Genomic DNA, 20,760 nt, shown 5'->3' with positions numbered 1-20,760 from the left:
CAGCAATCTCATTTAGGTTTTCTGAGGACTGATAGTATACCAAAGGGCATATTGTTTAATGTAAGAAAACACACATATTTACTGTGCTACTGATTCTAGAACATGAAGAATAGCAGATGGTATAAGCTATTGATAGTTAATGACTAGTGCAGGGAACGTGACCTTTGGTATCCATGTGCTTTCTAATATATGGCACGGTATCAAATGCTCTGGAAATAATAAAATAAACTGCTTGGTTAGGGTAATATAAAAATTTAACAAAATGTAGAATCTGATATTTTTTTTAGGAGAAAGCATTCTAACCTAAACGATAACTGTTTTTAGTCAAATATTTCATGTCTTTTTTCTATTTTGACTTCCCAGACCTAGAAGTGTTTGAGGGAGAATAGTTTTTTAATTTTTGTTTACCTAATATCACCCATAAGAAATCAACAGAAATCACTTCTTCTTTTTTTTTTTTTTTTTAATTTGAGAGAGACTGCGTGCAAGAGGGGCAGAGGAAGAGAGAGAGAGAATCTCAAGCAGGCTCCATGCTTAGCTTGGAGCCTGAGGCAGGACTCGATCCCACAACCCTGGGATCATGACCTCAGCTGAAATCAGGAGTCGGGCGCTCAACTGACTGAGACTTCTAGGTGCCCCACTTCTTAGTTTTTATGCTTTCAGAGTCTATGACATTAGATGTTTTTATCCAACCAGTAAAATCTGTCAAAATCATGACAACTTGAATTTTTTTAAACCTATTTCAGTGTTTTTGAGACTCAGAACACATAGTCAATATTTGTTAAACAGTTTTTCTGAGGCTACAAAAAGAGGGCATCCCACCAGCAAGTTTGGATAATGCTATGGTCTGAACAAACTCAGGGTCTATGAGCTTGTATTTTGTTGTAGTTTGTCTGTCTAAGGTCATAACTTTACTTCTTGAAAAAAAGGAGATCTTGCAATTTATCTAGTGTGTTGGCTGGAAAATTCATCTCAAAAATCAACAGCTGTGTAGATTTCTTCAAATGTAATTTTCATATTTTCAATTATTTTTCAACAACAAAATCAGGATCCTTTTCAAATTGAGAAAGAAAATATATGGAGGAAGACTAACACCCTTTGCCTAATTTAGAGATCTTTCCATCAACTCCATCTCAATGGTTCTTCTTCCAATTCAATACATATTGATGGAACCCACACCACCTTCGAGGAACTGTATTAGGTGCTGGAGGCAATGCAAAGCTCTCAAGACAAAGTGTAGACTATCATGTTGGGAAAACAGAGTTGGATTAATTGTAATGTGCATTTTTAATGTTATACTACAGATTGCTAAAAGGAAATGTAGTTGTAATGGTCAAGTCTGGAGACTCTTTTTGTACCCAAAATGGGACAAACATGCACACAACTCAGATGATGGCGTCAGCAATCTCTAAGAGGCCACTGGCCCAAACTACATTAGAGTGTAGACTGGTTTAGCAGCCTCTGCAAGAGGTTCCTGGACTATCATACAAATGCAATAATGGCTGAGCCAAAATTCATTGACCCACTGCAGTCAAAATATCCATGATGAAAGAAATTCCAATAATAGAAAAACAGTAGGCAAGGAAGAGAAATCTAAGATCACAGAGTGCCATTGGTTTGAGTTATACTCTATCCAGATGTTTCTCCCCACTTTTCTTGACTCCCTGCTTCTGGGTTTAGTTTCAGGTTTACTGTTCTGAAATGATTACCTTGGTTGCTGTTTTTATCAGCTTTATGGCTCCCATCCTTTAGCTTCTATGCTGAATGGAGGCAGTGGACATAAGCTGGTGTTGGCTTCTGGTGAGTAAGATGGATTTGTGCCAAGCGGCCTTTACTTTGGCAAGAAGGCTCCCTCTCCTACAGAAGATGACTAATTCTCTTAAATTCTGCCTCTATTTGTAATGGAGAAGAATGAAATCAGAGGCATTGTGAATTCTCTTCTTTCTCCCATAAGCCAGGAAGAAAACTCAATTATCAGTTCTCCAAACTGTGAAATTCCATAGAAAATAACACAACTGTAAGATAGCTATGATATCATAAGAATTCTTTCTTGTCCCCCTCTCTCTTCCTTTTTCCTTATTCTCAAACATGAATTTAACACCTACCATGTGCTAGGGACTACATTAGAAATGATAAGATGAATAAGGCAGTCTCTGTCATAGTTTACAATCAACGAGAGAAAACAAATTTGGAAACTACCAATGTAATACTACTACAGGAGCTGAAATTGAATCCACAGGGAGCAGGTGAACCCCAAAGGAAAATACCATATGATTCTTCTTGGAGAATCCAGGGAAAAGCTAGGTAGGTTAAGTGGTGTATGACCTACAAAGAGCCTCAAGAGATGTGTAGTGTTCACCTAGCAGACAAAGGAGCAAAAAATGCTTCTGACCAGGAAGCAGGGGGTGGGGTGCAAAGTCAGGAGTCCTAACCCAATAGGGCATTTTTTTTTTTTTGTCAGTAGTTTGGTATGATTGAAGCTCACTGCCCCACACAGATAGCCTTTGAGGTGAATGCTTACAAGCTTTCGACCCTGAAAATCCGTAACAAGACTTGAGAACAATAGGAGAGAAAATCAAATGAGAGGAAGTATCTTCTATTATTTAGGCTGAGACTATGAACACGCTGATAATTTACCATTACCAACCACAGAAATGGCAACTTTATGTGTCAATCTTGCGGGACCAAGAACTTCCCACTCATTTTTCTGTAACCTCTGTGAAGGCAAGAGCATAATCTAAAACAAAAAATAATTTTTAAAGCTTCTGTATTTGCTTTTGGAGTACATTATATGCCTCTTTTTGGCAGGAGATCTACTTTCCTAATGAGGTTTTGTGCTTAGATTGGTATTAAAATTAGTCAGATTTCCCTGAGTAAGCACTGAGAGCGGGAGAACAGGGCTGCAGAGCAGACTGGTGACCAGGAAACCCAAGGTTCAACGATGTAACCAGGGATAAGCTACACATGAGTAATGGAAGTTGACTAATTAGTAATTATAGATACCAATTGAGCCTTAGATGAAAGAACCAACCCCCAATCATTCCACCATGGTTTACATTTTTGCAATCCTAAATAAGTGTATTTCAAATTCCTGTTGGGGAATAACTATTTTTTTTAAAAAAGAAAGGGGAAGAAAATAAAACAAGCTAGAAAAAGACGCTAACATTCAAGAAATTTAGACATCGTTATGCATAATGGAAAAAAAGAGCAACAAATTGCTATTTACGTGAACCAGTTCTTGTCTAAATCAAAGTAGAATTCAGGTTTTTTTTTTTCTTTTTTGGTGAAGATGGGACCGTTAATCAAGCTTTTTACTATTTATGATTAGAAAGTCAGGAAGTGTATTGATGAGGAAAAAATGAATCTATTTTTGTTTTTTTACCTGCCACATTCCCAATTACCTTCTGCATCTATAAATCTTAGTTTTCTTGATATCTATGTAAAATGAGACTTAAAAAAATTACCCCTCTCCTCAGCCACTTCCCTGAAACTATATTTTCCCCAACTAGTAATCTGAAGGCTGAGTTTGCAATGAAGAAAGAGAGCTAGACTGTTAGTTACTGTATATCATGGTATACACACCACTGTTAAATGTTGCAGTTATCCTCATATTAAGAACTGATTGAGGGGTGCTTGGCTGGCTTAGTCCATAGAGCATACTACTCTTTTTTTTTTTTAATGTTTATTTATTTTTGAAAGAGAGAGAGAGACAGAGCTCAAGAGGGGAAGGGCCAGAGAGAGAGGGAGACACAGGCTCCAGGCTCCAAGCTGTCAGCACAGAGCCCAATGTGGGGCTCAAACTCACAAACCATGAGATCATGACCTGAGCCGAAGTCGGACGTTTAACTGACTGAGCCACCCAGGTGTCCCAGAGCATACTACTCTTAATGTCAGGGTTGTGAGTTCAAGCCGAACATTGGGCATGGAATCTATTTAAAATTAAAAAAAATTTTTTTTTGATTAATAGACAAAGATTGCTGAATGTTCATAGTTCATTTAAGCATTGAGAAACAGAAGCCCAAACTTCGGCAATAGAAAATCTGAGACTGATATATATATGTGAGTTTAGCTTAAAACTATTATATGTTTGGATCCTTCAAATAATTTTTTTCAGAAAGTCCACTAAGATATAGTGTCAGTCTGGGTGCCTGGGTGGCTCAGTTGACTCAGCATCCAACTTTTGATTTTGGCTCAGGTCATGATCTCATAGTTGTGAGATCAAGCCCTGTGTGGGCTCTTAACTGGGCATGGAGCCTGCTTAAGATTCTCTCTCTCCTTCTTCCTCTGTCCCTCTTCCCCACTCATGTACGCTGTCTCTCTCAGAAAAGAAAAAAAAAAAGGAAAGAAAGAAAGAAAGAAAAAGAAAGAAGAAAAAGATGTAATGCTAAATAGCATTGGACCAGGAGGAGACCAAAACCTTGCTAAGACACTTTTTGCTGTGAGAATTTGCATAAGTCACTTTACTTCTCTACACCTTAACTATGTAATCTGTAAAATGAGGAAGCTGATTTAGATGAATCTAAGGGAGTAGTTGCTAAAATGGGCTTCATGGACTTCGTGTTAACATAACTTTGGGGCTTTCTATAAAGCAGGTCCTGAATCAGCACCTGGATAGGTGATTTTTATTTAAGCATATTAAGTTTCAAGGATCACTACTAGCCTAAGGTTTCTTCTAGCATTTGCATTTTGAGTCTTCCTTTGAGGTTGGGCTTAATTTAAATGAAAGCTGAGACAAAAATAAATGTATCCTTCAGATTCTTGGATAATAGAATAGGAATTTTGATTTCTAAAATATTTTTTTACACTTCTATACAAACGTCTATGTATTAGAATTAAGTGGGGTATATGTTTGATTCCCTGCAAGATTAGATGCAATGAAGGCCAAAGACTTTGAAACCATATTGTTAGGAAAGGAAGAAATTAAGCATTTGCTACATAATACAGTTCATTTGTAACCATGCTAACTGAGGCCCAATTTCTGGAACATATGTATTAGCTATAAGCTGCCATAAATCTCTCCTAGAAGTATATTCCTCAACTTGTAAACATCAGTTCTTTGAAACCTACCATGAGATCTAGTCATGATGTGTTAAAAGCTTTTTTAAACATTTTATTAAGGCTGAGTTTCTTCAAAATCAGTCAGTGATTATTGGACTTTCTTTACCAGCAGTAACTAATACATGTATACAAAATGTCCTAATGAATTATTACCATCAGCTTCCATAAAACTCAGAACTTCCAAAACAGTTTAATTAAAAACTTAACAAACTATATATAAGGATGTGCATACATTATGCTTATGTATACATTTTCTGTGTATTTGAGTTAAAGTCATTCTGAAATATAGTAGGATGTATTGGTAAATCGTTGAAGACCAGCATTCAAGTCCTTATTACATTGCTTAACAGTTTCATGGCCTTAGGTAGCTGACTTAATCTTTCTGGGCCTCTCTTTCCTCGGCTATAAAATGGGAATAATGTTGAGTATCTTATAATACTGTTATGAAGAATAAATATATTTGGTTAAAAAACACTTTGTAAATGTTAACTATTATTTACTTCTCATATTATAGGACTGAACCTTCCAGTATTAATGTCAAGATTAATTTATTTATTAGACAAGATTTTTGGGGGGCCATCTGAGTCTAACACTGTACCAAATACCCTGGAAAGTAAATATAGAAGAAACACACGCTGTAATTTTTGTGCCTAAGGCACTGAAATTTTACTTAAGGATTTCACAGAGCAATATCACTGAGTGAAGGATAAAAACTGAGGTACATATTTTAAAAACTGACTAAAAATGAATAAAATTGGTCTTCAAAGATCAAAGAATGTTTTATGGGAAGGGAGGTAGAAAGGTAAGAAGACCTTTTAGGGTTTGGATGGGTAAATGATAGAAGGAATTTCATCAGGGGACTGAACAAGAGCAAAGGCAGCTGAACCAGGAAAGTCAAGTTATTTCCAGGAAATGGTAGAGAAGCAAATTACTTGGAAGTAAGGTATTATTTGAGGGAATTGTGGGTATCTGCTTAGAATTTAGGTGGGAGGACCATGGGTCAATGTTCCTTGAATCCCCAGTGAAGAGTTTTAAAATTTATCCAGAAGATGTTATACAGCAGTTAAGACTTCTGAGCGGGCGGTTGTGGGGGTGGGGGGGTGACCCCCCGGGTGGGTCAGTTGGTTAAGCGTCCAACTTCGGCTCAGGTCATGATCTCAGGGTCTGTGAGTTCAAGACCCGCGTGGGGTCTGTGCTGATAACTCAGAGTCTGGAGCCTGCTTCCGATTCTGTGTCTCCCTCTCTCTCTGCTCCTCCCCCACTTGTACTTTGTCTCTCTCTCTCTCTATCAAAAATAAATAAACATCAAAAAAAAAATTGAGAGTTCTGAGCAGGGTAGACCCATGAATAATATGGCAGGATTCTTTATATATGTATGAATTTATCTGGATATGAATCAGAGCAGGGAGATACTAAAAACAGGGAGAGCAAATAAGAGGCAGACAATGATTTGGTAGCTGTAAAATAGAAAAGCAAAAAGTGGATATGTAAGGCAATGGTGAGATTATTGACACAAATTATTTATTAAAAAATAATTTTAAGCTAACCGATTATTTTGCATCAGAAAATGAAAATAATTCAATAGAACTCTTATATTTTCATTTCTCTTCAAATGTTCAAAATGCACACACCTTTCCTTCATTCAACCAAATATGTGTTGAATGCATAAGACAGGCATTGTTCTAGAAGTTTGGGATTCAGTGGTGAACCAAATAAAGATAAGACTCATAAGCCTTATATTCTAGTTTGGGGATCCCAGTGATATAAACAACAAATATAATAAGTTATCTACTATCTTTGAAAGAGAAAAATATATGGAAACAAGGAAAGTAGATTAGGACATGAGAGTGACATGTTGAGGGTGAGATGTACAGTGAAATAGAGTGGTCACCACAGACCTGCAAAGGTGATGCTGAGCACAGCATTAGGGAGGAAAGAGAATGAGTCTTACAGAGAGTTGGAGGAAGACTGTTTCAGGAAGAGGAAGCAACCAGTGAAAAAGCCCTTCACCTCCCTGGCATGTTGGAAGAGGCCAGCATGATTGCTTTTAAAGTCTCAGGGCGCCTGGGTGGCACAGCCGGTTAAGCGTCCAACTTTAGCCAGGTCATGATCTTGCGGTCGGTGAGTTCGAGCCCCGAGTCGGGCTCTGGGCTGATGGCTCAGAGCCTGGAGCCTGTTTCCGATTCTGTGTCTCCCTCTCTCTCTGCCCCTCCCCCGTTCATGCTCTGTCTCTCTCTCTGTCCCAAAAATAAATAAACGTTGAAAAAAAAAATTTAAAGTCTGACAATTTACAGCAAATCACATTAATTCATATTTTTGCAATTCTTTGAGACTTAGCCATATTTGTACTGTTTTGATTGTGTAACACAGCCCTCTATACAGCAATTTTGAGCCTTTAGGGAAAATTATTTTATTTATATATAAAATATGTATAAATAATAAAATTATTATTCTTTACATATTATATATATGTATATAAAGCATGGAGAACAGCCCTTTTCACACTTGATGTCAGTTACCATTATTATTTTTTATTAAATCTTACATGATTTCTGTATGGTGATTTCCTTTCTGTAGTTTTCTGGAAAGTGGTTTTTAAACTCCCTTGCCCATTTTTAAATTTGTGCTACCACCATATTTCAGAGAAGATTTAAGGCTACTTACAAGAATACATAAAATATGACCCCCAAAAAAGAGCAGAAACAAAGGAATGGGGAATAGGGCTTAAAATGGATGACACAGTGTCCATGTAATATAAGGTTTTCCCTAAGCTGACTCGTGGACAATAAAGACGGAAAAAAATCTCATAACCTAATTGACCATATCTATGAGATTTTAAAAAACACAACTAGATATACCGTAGAAAAATATAACTGTTCTTTTTAATAAGACCGGGCATGCATTTTTCCTAGGGGTCCTGAAAAAAGAGGATACGTGATGAAATAACATTTTTTACAACATCCTTGCCAATGATATGAATAGAGAAGAAAGAATGTTCATAGGAAAGGCAGTTTAATTCAAGACTTCAATTGATTATCCTGAACACCTCTGGGAAAGGTAAGGCATACACATGAAATAATATTTGTTTTAGCAAAAAAGAATCTCATTTTCTCACTTAGGATGTCACATAACTATGTGTTTACAAACTCTACAAATTACGTCTCTGTCCCTTGTTCCATATTAAGATCCTGAAATCAAACCAGGGAACCTGGGATGGGATTTCTTGTTTTGTTGCACACCTTTATAGGAATGCTAAAGAATAAGAGACTGGAACATTTTGTCTGGGATGCTGGTAATCCTCTGAACCGGCAAACTACAGAACCTAGAAACCATAACGTCTCAACCACTGGAGTGCTTCCTTGTCTCACAGTCCCATTTTCCCAAATCTGTTAAATCTAGGGTGTGGGAAATATTAACTATCATTCATGTATGTGGCCAGGAAGGAACAACCCATTAACACTTCAGAATAATCAGAAAATAGTATCAGTAGCTGTAGAGCTGATGCAGAGCAGCAGCAAGATAAATTTCAGAAACTAAGACCCCCTACCCACTAATAAACTCTTACAAGTTGTTTTGAGGCTGTAGAAAATCTTCTCAGTGATATTAGAGCATGCATTTGATATGGTGCCCATTACATATCTGTCATGATTTATGTTTGCCTCACTATCATCTCTTAATTATATTTCATGGATTAGATTTATGTGAGAATCTCTACTCCCTGACCACAATGAGGGCACAGATGACCACTTGGATATGTAAGAGAATATTGAACGAACAAGCAGGAAATTCCGATGAAACTGGTTTCAGGTCAGAGAATGACAACACACAGAAAGTACTCCAAGCTTCTGTGAGCCCAAAGGTGAAGAAAAGTTATCTCAGATGGCTCCCTGTCTGATCTTCACAAATACAAGTTATCTGAAATAATGCATAGCATATGGAGATCTTCACACCTTTGACAACTAACCATGAGTCGTGGTTTGTGGTACCACTACAAACCAGTAAAGGGCAGCAACAGCCAACAGCTTTGTAACATGAAACAATAAAGCTTAATTGTTATTTCAAGTGGTAGATAAAAGACTGACACTGTTATATGTAAAGGTGTTTACTAAAAAATTAATTATATTATGCTAATAGTTCTGATAGGCTAGCTTTAAACAATATCATCTTAACCCAAAACGCATTTATAATCAATTTGTCATTTCAGAATCAGTTCATTCTTACAGAACTTAGAGGTAGAAATTAAAGATTTTTCTCCAGTGATTCTGGGAACATTTAACGAACAAAATATCTGCTCACCCTCTAGTCTGTCATCTAAAAATATATTACTGAATAGCAGAAGCATCCAAACCTGTATTGATCTGAAATTGAAAATAAAAGAGTAATCACATTCAATGAAATGCCAATTGATAGAGTTCTAAATTCAATGAATTCACGTTCAGGTATCAGTTCAGATCATGACTGGAACTCACTTTGGCCATAGATTCATAAAGTGTGCAAGGAAAGGGAACACAATCTTGCCACAATTTTACACTTTTCCAAGGCTTTCTGATTAATTTGTTGATGCACTATGTTAAAAGGTGGGGGGAGGGAAGGTGTTTATCCTAAGTGATGAAAATGAATTGAGCAAGGGAAAGGACACTTGGAGCCAAGTCTCACTTTAATTTTCTTTCACTGTTTATAAGCACGATGTGAGGATTCCTACTGGCTTTAAAAATTCCAGGATAGCCATTGAAGACTTTGTCTAGAGTTTGGGTTTGTTTTGTTTTGCATGGAGCCCAAACCAGGACTTGAACTCATGATCCATGAGATCAAGACCTAGGTGCTTAATCAACTGGACTACCTAGGTGCCTCTAGAGTTTGGGCCTTCTTAGAGGGGACATCATAATCTCTGGAGGCAAACGACTTTGTTTTGATCTACAGCTATTCTATTTAAGACCTGTGTGATCCTCAGAAGTGACCTCATCCTCTCTAACACCGGTTTTTATGGATTAAAAAGGGGATATCACACAACGCATACAGTTACAAAAAAAGGATTAAGTTACATGGCCTATGCGGGTAATAATGTTGTTAATGTTTTTTGTAACATAAATATAGGAGCAAATCAAATAGACAATCTATTATTTGACTTCCATCACTTTAGATTGTTTAAAGATACAGAACATTTGTAAATGTAATATTTACACTTAAAACAGAACCTTTATTTAGTGTAATAAGACACTGTGTAAATTGTATTCACTATTACAAAATAATTGTTGCACGTACTTATAAATTTTTATGTCATTTGTCATATTTGTTTTCTTATTAAAAAGCTTCATGTGATAATGTTAAAAAAAAATAACTGGGAAAACTTTGTTGATCTTTACAAATCATTGGTTGTAACAGGTTCCAGAGAAACAAAGCATGAGGATACTGTACTGCTCACCCGCAAGAGCCCAGCAGGGTCATTTATTTGCTGTGGCTCTGCCTGCCTTATCACATTTCTCTCTCAGTGTGCACATCTAGAGTGTGTCCGCTCAGTAGTAAATGAGCATGTCCTATAACATTTGTGAAATTTTCACAACTTGAAATAGTCTCTGACAGAGTCATTTTCAAATTGCCCCATGAAGATCCACACTGTGGATAAGAGATTGAGCCACGGTAGTCATTGTTCCCATTACCTAGTCTTTCTTTCTGTCCTTGTCATATGACTGTAGCTGAGGACATTTCCTAGCCTTCCTTAAATAGTATGCAGAACATCCAAGAAATCCCCTTAAAGGAAATGAGTCATCCTATGTTCCCCTTTTCTCCTTCCTTTTTTGAATGCAGATGTGAAGGTCAGAGCTGGAATAACCGTCTTGAACCATGACATAGAAGCTAGGTGTTGAGGGCTACAGAGCAAAGGATAAATGGTCCTGGCTTCCTGACATAACACACCAGCACAGGAGCCCTGGACTGCTATGCTCTGATGATTATAGGAGATTATTTCGGGTCTCCTTGCAATGGCTAAACTGTACCTTAATGAATAGAGCTTCTGTTGCATCAGGAAAGCACCTGTATAATTCACAGAACAATCACCATGTAACTGAAATTACCACACATCATATTCAAGTATTATAGTAAAATTTGTTTTTAAAATGTATAACAAGTCATTTAAGTATTTTATATTTATTATATTATTTGGATCTTCTAACCTACATGGTAATTTAATTTGTTCTTTTTCTGTCCACTTAAAAAATTTCTTCTGCCCTGAGACTCTCACTTTTTAAAGTTTCATATGATAAATAATTAAGAGGAAACTGTTACATCTTTTCCTAGGGAACATATTCTAGACTCTTTGACCCGTGGGTTTTAAAAACTGGTTGAAATGTGTTTTCCTATAAAACATAATCAATTACTAAATGTTTCCTACTATAGTCTTACTCACTGATTTGCTATTTGGTTTTTCCCTAGTTCATGAGTTATGGAATCTAAACAGCATACCTTTAAAGACCGTGGTCAGTCTACTGGTTTATGATCAGATTATTATAATCCCAACTACTCATACTCAAAGCTTCATTTGAGTGGGCTTAGCCATGACGTGTTGAAGTGAGTAATTCTGGGAGGCTGTGAGTGTAGTGAAGCCAACTCCAGCTTTGAAGTCAGATATGCCTAGCTGTAAATCTTTACATTGACACTTACTACCCTATTTCCTCTGGGTTATTTCTTTGACTTCTCTGAGCCTATGTCTTTAAATGGGGGTAATAACACCTATTTCACAGTCCAGTTGAAAATAGTGCTTCATTCCTGGTAGGTGTTCAACAAATGTTAACCCCTTTCCCCTACTAGAGTGCTCTGAAGAATGACCATACATGAGCATGAGCATTCTGACCCTTGTTTCTTAGGACTTGCTGTATTTGCCTATTGCTGGGTGCACAGAGATATTGCTGGCTTTGCTCAGCAGCCTTTTCAGTAGTTGAAACACTCACTTCCTTTTAAAGTTGATTGCAGCTGAATTAGAATGAAATCCACTGGGAATGGAAAAAGACCAACTTTGCATCTTCAGATGTCCTACAGATGTGCTCTGTTGCTCTCCTCTTCCCCTACCCTGTCTTGTTATCTCTTGGTGGATTTGACACAAATTTCCCCAGGTGCTTGACCTTCTGTGACAAAGGGTGTGTTTAAGTAGATCAGCTACAGCTCAGCCTGTCTAACTGAAGATGGGATGTTGTGTAAGTAGGAGTCCATGGATGCGTACTACCATTTCCATTCAGCCACTGGCTAAGGGGTGTGTCCCAATCCAAGGGAAGAGAGGCAAAGAATATACACTGAGTGCTTATCATGCACCTTGTCTTAATTGGTGTCTTAATTTCATCCTTAAAAGGGGCCTGCGATGTAGGCATTCTTACATCCATTCCAGGTGAAGAAACCAAGGCTTCCCTGCCCTGAGTACTTGCATGTAATTATGAAGCCATGAACTGAACCCAGCACTGTCTGGCCTCGAAGTCCTGCCTCTTTTGCTATAGAATGCTGCCTCTTTGACCTGAGTCTCCTTTTTTCCTCTGCAAAATGCTGTAGGATAGATGCTCTCTAAAGTTCCTTATATGCTCAAATCCTATAATTCCATGTTCTTTACTTTGAATGCAGGAATACAAAACATACTAAGCTTTGTAAAGACTTAAGTCTTCCTCTGATAAATGTTCATACTACACTTGCCTCAGTACAGTAGTCACTTTTTAATGCAGAAGACAGAAAGAGTAAATACATATAATTGGGGGTAAAGAGTAAGGAATTAGGTACTTATCACTTTTTGTAGACATAAATTTTCAGTAAATTGCTGTTTAAAATCTAAATACTCTTATCCTTTTTTTTTTTTTTATAATTCTGATTATACAACAGAACACAAATGAAACAATTCAGAATCCATGCTGTGTTCAAAGAAGAAGGGGTTTCCACAGGTACAATTGAGCCCAACAGGAGATGCAGTTATAGACATGTTACAGCTGAAGGAGCCAGGATACAAAAGATTGTGTTGAAAAGCCCCTTCATTATTAGCTTAACTCCACTTTAGTCTTCCTGGGTTGGCTGGGCAGTTAACACAGCCAAATCCAACACTTAACTTCCTTCATTTGTCACATACATTTTAAATTTGAAGATGTCAGTCTCACACTGATTTATTAAAAAAAAAAATCTTACCTTCTTTGGTATCATAATGCTTTATTTCTTTTCTCTCAAATAGCAAGACCAGTTCTAGGGAGATTTTGCAGGGCTGTGCTGAAGCTCGACTATAATACCCTTCGAGTGGCAAATTCAGTTTTATATTTAATGGATAGATCTGCCTTAGTCATAATCGGTAAGCCTCCTTCTGGGTCACCAAGAAATGTTGCATTTGGTTGGGATTTATTATTCCTATTCATTGCTCTTTGTGTACCTCTTTGAACAATAGGGGGAGGATACTCTTTTCTTTCCTTTTATTATCATCAAGTCTGTGCTTTTGTGAAACACACATTTGAATTTGCATTTTTGCTCTAGTTCATAATATAGTAATATTGCAAGCTGCTAGGAATTAAAGGTATTTAGGAAAGCGACAGAGTACATTTTCTCAATTATTCCATAAGCTGGAGAGGCAGAGTCATGATGGAATGGGCATTTAGGTAAAGTGACAGAGGTGCAGAGGCTACAGCTTCTGAGGCAGATGCTCTGTGAAAATGTAACCTGGCCCATTTAACTGCAGTTTCTTTAACTGTACTATTTACGATATACTCTAGCTGACTCACTTTATGGACCGTTTTTTTTTTTTTTTTTTTTTTTTGCGGATGTAAAACTCAGCATTTTGATTCCGCATTCCAGGTTTTATTGCTGCCTGAACCTCCATGGCACGATGCACGATTTTCATGCACATGAGGTTTCCACTGGTGTCATGTGCAATGTGAACTTCGGGCAAGGACAAATGACTCAGCTCTCCCCTGGAAATGGAATTGCGGGGCCCCTTACACCCCTTCCAAATGTTGCAATTAATCAGCCCCACAAATATGTTTTGGGTGTGGACTATGTGCAAGGGTATAAATACCGTGGAATGGCTTCTGGGGTTTTTTGATGTACCAGCAGCCTGCTTCAATTCTCCCTAGCCTATCCCCAAGTTTTGACCTAATTAAACACTCTTTAACACCTGGTGCTTAAAAAGGAAGGCTCACTTAAAAAGTGTGCGAACAAAAAGGAAAGGATAGAAAAGACACCACTTCTCTTCCCCTAACACGCCATCCCTGCTTCCAATATGGAAGGCTCTCAGAATCCAGGCAGTTGGATGTCTCCAGAGGGATGTGGAGACCACAGCCTGTGATGTCAGTGATCTCCCTGGGATTTAACACTGGTGCTGGGCTCCCAAATTCATTTGCATTGTTTATTTTTCTCTGATAAAGTCAAGAGGGGTGCACTTGGGTCTCCAAGCATGGTCTGAATCAGATAAATGTGGCGCTCCAGCAGCCCCAGTCTTAACTAGAGCTCAGTCCTCAACTGCATAGGAGCCATTTTATTTAGGCTAACACCTTAACAAGAATATTGCAAAGTAGCGGGTTAACATTTTGGGGACTGTTTCCTTCTCAGTGAATGAGGGAGGTTGGAGGACTCATAAAGGGGTGGATCCCAGACAGGAAGGGAACTGCTGCCATCCACATCTTGTTTATTCAGAGAAGGGCTTTGAGACCCAGTTTCATCCTTCTTGACATTCCCTGTCAAAACCACCATAGCAACCTACAAGGGGGAACATGCACAGAGTTCAGGAAAATCCCAGTGGAAAAGCCCTACCATATAGGTTGCTGCCTCTGTGCCCTTTCTCTTTAAAACCATGGTCGAATAATTGCAACCGAACTTCAAAACTACCCTGTAATCAGTGTGACTGACACCCAGGCATATGATTTGTTTGACGGATCACATTATAACTTGGTCAGCATGGTGCTTTAAAATGTATAAAGGATTTCTATTTAATAATCATAACAGTAAGTAACACTTAATGGGACTTTACACCAGGCCAAGTGTGATTCTCAGCATTTTATGAGCATCTTCTCATTTAATTCTTATGGCAGCCCATGCAGGGAGAAGCTGTCAAGGTCACATAGCTTGAGTTTAATCTTAGCTCCTCGCTGTGTGGCCTTGCTGCCTCTCTGTGTCAAAGTTTCCTTTCATCTTCAAGACTACTGTGTGTGCCGTAAGTACAATTTTCCTGCCTTACAAATGTGGAAATAGAGTCAAAAATACTAGTGTAACGCTCTGCATTTGAATTCAAGTCCCCGAAAGAAAATCTCACATATGTTTGCCTGCTATCCCTCTCTACTACCAGAAACTGGTTCAAACAGCTATTTTCACCAGACCACTGCAGTAACTATGAGTCTCCCGGCGTTCACAGATGCCGAGATTCCTAAACTCCCACCAATTCACTCTTGACATGGCAGCCAGCATGTTTAGAAGCACACCTAATTGTATATGTTATAAACATATCTCATCCAATATCGAATCTGTGATGAACCTATCTAATCATGTCATGTGCTGCTTTACACCCTTGGTGGCTTTCCATTGTTCTTGAGACGAAAACTAAACCCTTAGTGTGACCTGTAAGGAAAGATTTACCTGTAGGTGCCTAGCCAAACTGATCTCATGACACTTTGCCTCTTGCTCTCCTTACTGAGTTAAGAAAGATAAGACAAGTAAGTGGACATCTTGCCAGCTGAACTGCTTTGCAGGGACAAGACCCAGTACAGAAAATACTAGACACAATCAGCTCTCCTCGGGCATTTTTCACAAACTGCTTGATTCAGACTGTCTGTAACTAATATGTGCATATATGCCTCAATTTTGGAGGGAGGATGCATGTTCCCATAGAGTCAGAATTATAAAAATTAGTTTAAGTTCCTATTTTGCCTATAAGGTAGCAAAGCTATTGTCAAATTACAATATTTGACAAAATAATGACAGCCAATGCTTATTTAATACTTTAGAACCTACCAGGTGATATTTTCCACATTTGGCATATATTTACTCCCAAAATTTATTAACTCCCCCCCCCCAAATTTATGTGGTAGTTACTGTTATAATTCTCATTCACAGATTTAAAAAATTAGACACCTTGCAAATTCCAACCAGGAAAATAAATGTAAGAGATGGTAAACTACACCATAGTTTCAATAAGAAAATTCATATTCATATTCTTCCTCTTTATAACTCTAACATTAGTAGGATAGCAGTTTAAGTTTTGGTAACCGAACATAGTTTTGAAGATTTTTTGCTCCCAATTTCATACTTTGAAAAGAAAAACAAATACAATTACAATCATTTCCTGATTAAGAATTCAGTGCTTGTTTCTCAGCCTTTGAAAATTCTCCCATAACTATGACAATAAAACAGTTTCTGCTTATTGTTGATTTACATTTTGCTTCTGTCTATTCAAACCTGTGGTAAGATACCCACCATTGTGATCCACTCACTCAACAATGTATGCTAGTGTCTGACTAGGTAGTGGGACGGCACGCACACAGCCCTGTATCTATAGCAGAGTCAATTTCCTTACAGCCACCCCACTTAGGACATATTCTCTAGGAATGCACAGATATAACAATCCTCAGTGTCTTACAATTGTCTAGTTCTTTCTTCTACCAAATTGGGATGACTTCCTACTGCATGGGACTAAGTCTCTGTTTAGATTTTTTATTTTTTAAAAGCTTAAGCAGATTCTGCAGGTTTAAGAGATCAAATCTCAAGTTATTAATATTTGAGCAACTACAAAAAATTAAGCTAAAATTCCAGACAGTATCACTGATTCATTTTTATCTATTGACTTTGTTGTTTCACACTTTGGGGAATATTTGGCTGGGGTCTGTTTGATTTGAGGAGATTATTAAAAAGTGTTTTCATTGCCTACAATGATTTTCAATAATAGGTCAGCAAATGAAGGGATTTAAATACATGTTTTATTGAAAGTTGAAAAATATTTTGGATTTAAAGGGATGCTCTAATATAAAACTGTAATGTTTTGCAAAAACAGACCTGTTTCTTAATTGTGAATTAATGTAAGGAAGGTAGGTAATTAAACAGTGCTTATGTATTTGATATTCTCAACATAGGCTATAACCAAGGAACACGTGATCTATTATTTCATTCCATCCTCTGCCCCACTATTTCCACAACACCATGGCCCCCATACCATCCTGGTGCACATTTCTTCCAATAAATATTGTAAATACACCATAATACAAAAAAAAAAAAAAGATGTAATGTGATATTTAAAAGAGTCTCTCTCTCTCTATACACACACACACATATATAAATATAAATATGTATATAAATGCATAATATACATGATAAAAGGAATATTTGAGCGCTGATTTCTAATCTTAATAATGGGCTTAATAGACTAAGACCCTTCAAAATATCAAAATGCTAAACAACCAGTATAGCTCAGGTCCTTACCAAATAGAACCAACATGGGCTCCTGTTTAATGCTGTGTCAACAATTAAAACTTCAGTTGTGGAAAGACAGGATATTGCAGAGTGCTCACTGTAATGGCTGTTTACCAACTAGTGCAAAAGTATTTCAACATTTTAACTAACTGAATGTCTACAGTGGCGCATTATTTACTGGGGGGGAGGGGGTCATCAAGAGGATGTGACCTCCAGTTAACCTATGAGCTGGACTGTGGAAATCAGAGGCTTTCCATCCCCTCCCTTGTCCTTTGAATTTGCACTCTTCTCACCTTCCCAGCTCATAGAAGCTGCCCCAGGGACGTAGCCTTGGGATAGTGATATGGTGTTGAGACCATCTGGATGGTACACATGACTCAACAGTACACATGCCTGAACCCTTTTAAGGCCTCTATAGAAACTTTTAAGATCTGGTGAGTGGGTGCATAGATCCACTCATCTTGCAGCCACCAAAGACAAGCCTCATATGTAAGTTCCCTTGTTTACTGCACTTGCTACCTACCAAGCTAGCATGGCCTGGGTCTTTCTTCAGTCTCTCCTCCCTCTGTGTATGGAGGCCAGTTTCAGATTTCACCTGGGAAGCTCCCGAGGAGGTTGCCAACCAAGGCCCTGGCTTATGAAGGTGAGATCAGCTTGTGATATACAGCGTAGGAAACCCACCACTTTGCATTTACCATTTTACAATCCTGTCTTTGCATTACTATGTGAGAGCCTAGTTCTAGAGCAACACCTCCAGCTCTGGCTTACAAAGGAGAGTCCACACCGAACACCTCATGCTGCCGATGACCAGCGTATTACTTATTGCATTGGTGAAAGAGTATCTCAGAACATAAGTGGTGGGTGGGTTTTTAGACTTCACATAACATAGCCACTTCTATACACTCACTTCTCTGAGCCCTTTTTTCCTTCTTTTACCAACTGTCATGGCAATGCACCCTTCTACTTAACGTGGGTCATTGCACCTCCAAGCATGTAAGCATTTTTCCTGAAGGTCATGTCAGGATGCTAAACCCTGTATTCTAGAAGAATGAGCTCACAACAACACATTCTTTCTTACTTAACTTTATATCCTGCCTCTCTTGATCCAGCATCCTTAACATCTGTTTCCAGACATACTCTTTAGTTCCTTCTGGTATATGCTGACCAAGTCCTGCATCTTCTTTGATAGTCTTTTTCCTCACTTAGTGCTGAGATCTAGCCCTTTCCTAGCCAAGTCATGTTTGGTTCTATGTGGTTTCAACCTTAATTATTGTTCTGGAGGCCAGGATAAATCTGGAGGGAGTATGAATGTGGTGTCTCATATTGCACCGGCTTTCGCATCTCCGCCAAGCAATGTGCTATCCTCAGAGAGGGAAAGTGGGCAACTTCTGCAGATCTAGATGGTTCACTGGAAACTAGGGATTTAAGAATTTCAAGTGCATCTTATTTCTCATGATCTCATTCTTCCCCAGTTAAGGTCCTAACCTTGACATCGCTGACTTGCTTAGGTTGAGAACTCAATCTTCTTTGGAGTTCTGTTGTTTTTTAAATTTAATTTGGGGCCTAGTTCTCAGCATTTCTTTTTCCAGCCAGCTCTATGAGATGAGAGTCTCTATATGCCATCAAAGAGGACATCAGGCTTGCATAGCTCCCCCTTTATTGTTCAGAATTTTATTACTTTTTTTTAAGAGCATCAGTTATTCCCATCAATAACCAAATAATACCATTATCCTTATAATAATTAATACTTTTCAAACACCTGGTACATTGCACCCACTTATGCATTTATTTCTGTTATACTAACTCTATTCGCCGCCAGGGAGCAATTTAACAGTTTCACTGCTACTTTTTGCCAGGACCTCCATCTGCCATCAGTAACAGGGTCCTAATTGTCAGGGGATTGGCAGGTGGTCAAGCTCCAATATCCCATCTTAGTGTTTGAACTTTCTGGCCACTCCTGGTATCAACTATTACCAGTTGACTTCCTAAGGAAGCAGAATGTGAAGCGATGATTAGCAATGCAGGATAAACATCCACGCCAGAAGGAAAGCAAACATAACTGGGAAAAGAGGAATTTGGGCCACAAGGCAATGCAGTCTCAGTAAAGGTTTCTTTTCTTTTTTTTTTTTTTTTAATTTTTTTTTTCAACGTTTATTTATTTTTGGGACAGAGAGAGACAGAGCATGAACGGGGGAGGGGCAGAGAGAGAGGGAGACACAGAATCGGAAACAGGCTCCAGGCTCTGAGCCATCAGCCCAGAGCCCGACGCGGGGCTCGAACTCACGGACTGCGAGATGGTGACCTGGCTGAAGTCGGATGCTTAACCGACTGTGCCACCCAGGCGACCCTCAGTAAAGGTTTCAACTGACATGGGGCATGATAAAACTGGGGTAGCCCTTTAGAGTTGCTCTGAGTTGGGACAAAGAGGTAGAAAGGAGTGGGACTTTGGTCAAGGCAATTCTTATTAGTGTGGGTCAATGGCTCTCAAACTTTAGCATATATCAGAATCAGAACCCAGGAGAGCTTAATAAAATCAATACTTGGGTCCTACTTCTAGAGTTTCTGATTATGTCTGGGATGTTGCCTGAGAACTTGCATCTCTGACAGGTGACGCCAGTGATCCAAGCGATGCTGATACTGCTGGTCTAGGGATCATACTTTAAGAATCACGGATATGATTCATTTCTTGAGAGGGCTTGTCAACTGGCAGCACTCCAAACATCTGGGGGAACAGGTCCTACAATCCTGAGAGGGGATGTGGGAAGTATACCACAGTATCTACTACCAGCATAGACTCAGGAATGAAGTGTATACTATCAACTCTATCACTTACTTTTCTAAGTGGGAAGTTCATAGTTAGGACAGTACCTATCATAGTTATTTTCTCTACCAAAACTGCAAATGATTTAGAAAGTTTCATCTTTTAAACAATTTTTTTAATCCTAATGTCACTGGTAAAGATATTAGTAGCATAAAAATATTGCAATTTTATAATCTACCATGGAAATGAAAACCATAAATAATACCACAGGAACATAATAATCTGGCCATAATTATTGTTAATTTACTTTTCAATTATTATTTAGTTATATTAATGATTAAGTCAATTTTTAAGTATTGATATAACACTTTGTGACCAGTATGTGCTTCATAAATTCAGCAATTTTATGATATATATATATATATGCCTATTATTGTTTTTGCAAATGAAGAAAGAGTTACATAGGAATAGCTCAAAGGCAAGAAAGAAACAGAAGTCAAAGTCTGAATTTTTAACCACAGGAATCACATATCCCA

Source organism: Felis catus, chromosome C1, assembly GCF_018350175.1.
Source record: "Felis catus isolate Fca126 chromosome C1, F.catus_Fca126_mat1.0, whole genome shotgun sequence".
In the NCBI taxonomy this organism is placed as follows: Eukaryota; Metazoa; Chordata; class Mammalia; order Carnivora; family Felidae; genus Felis; species Felis catus.
Note: the sequence above shows the minus strand (reverse complement) of the source record.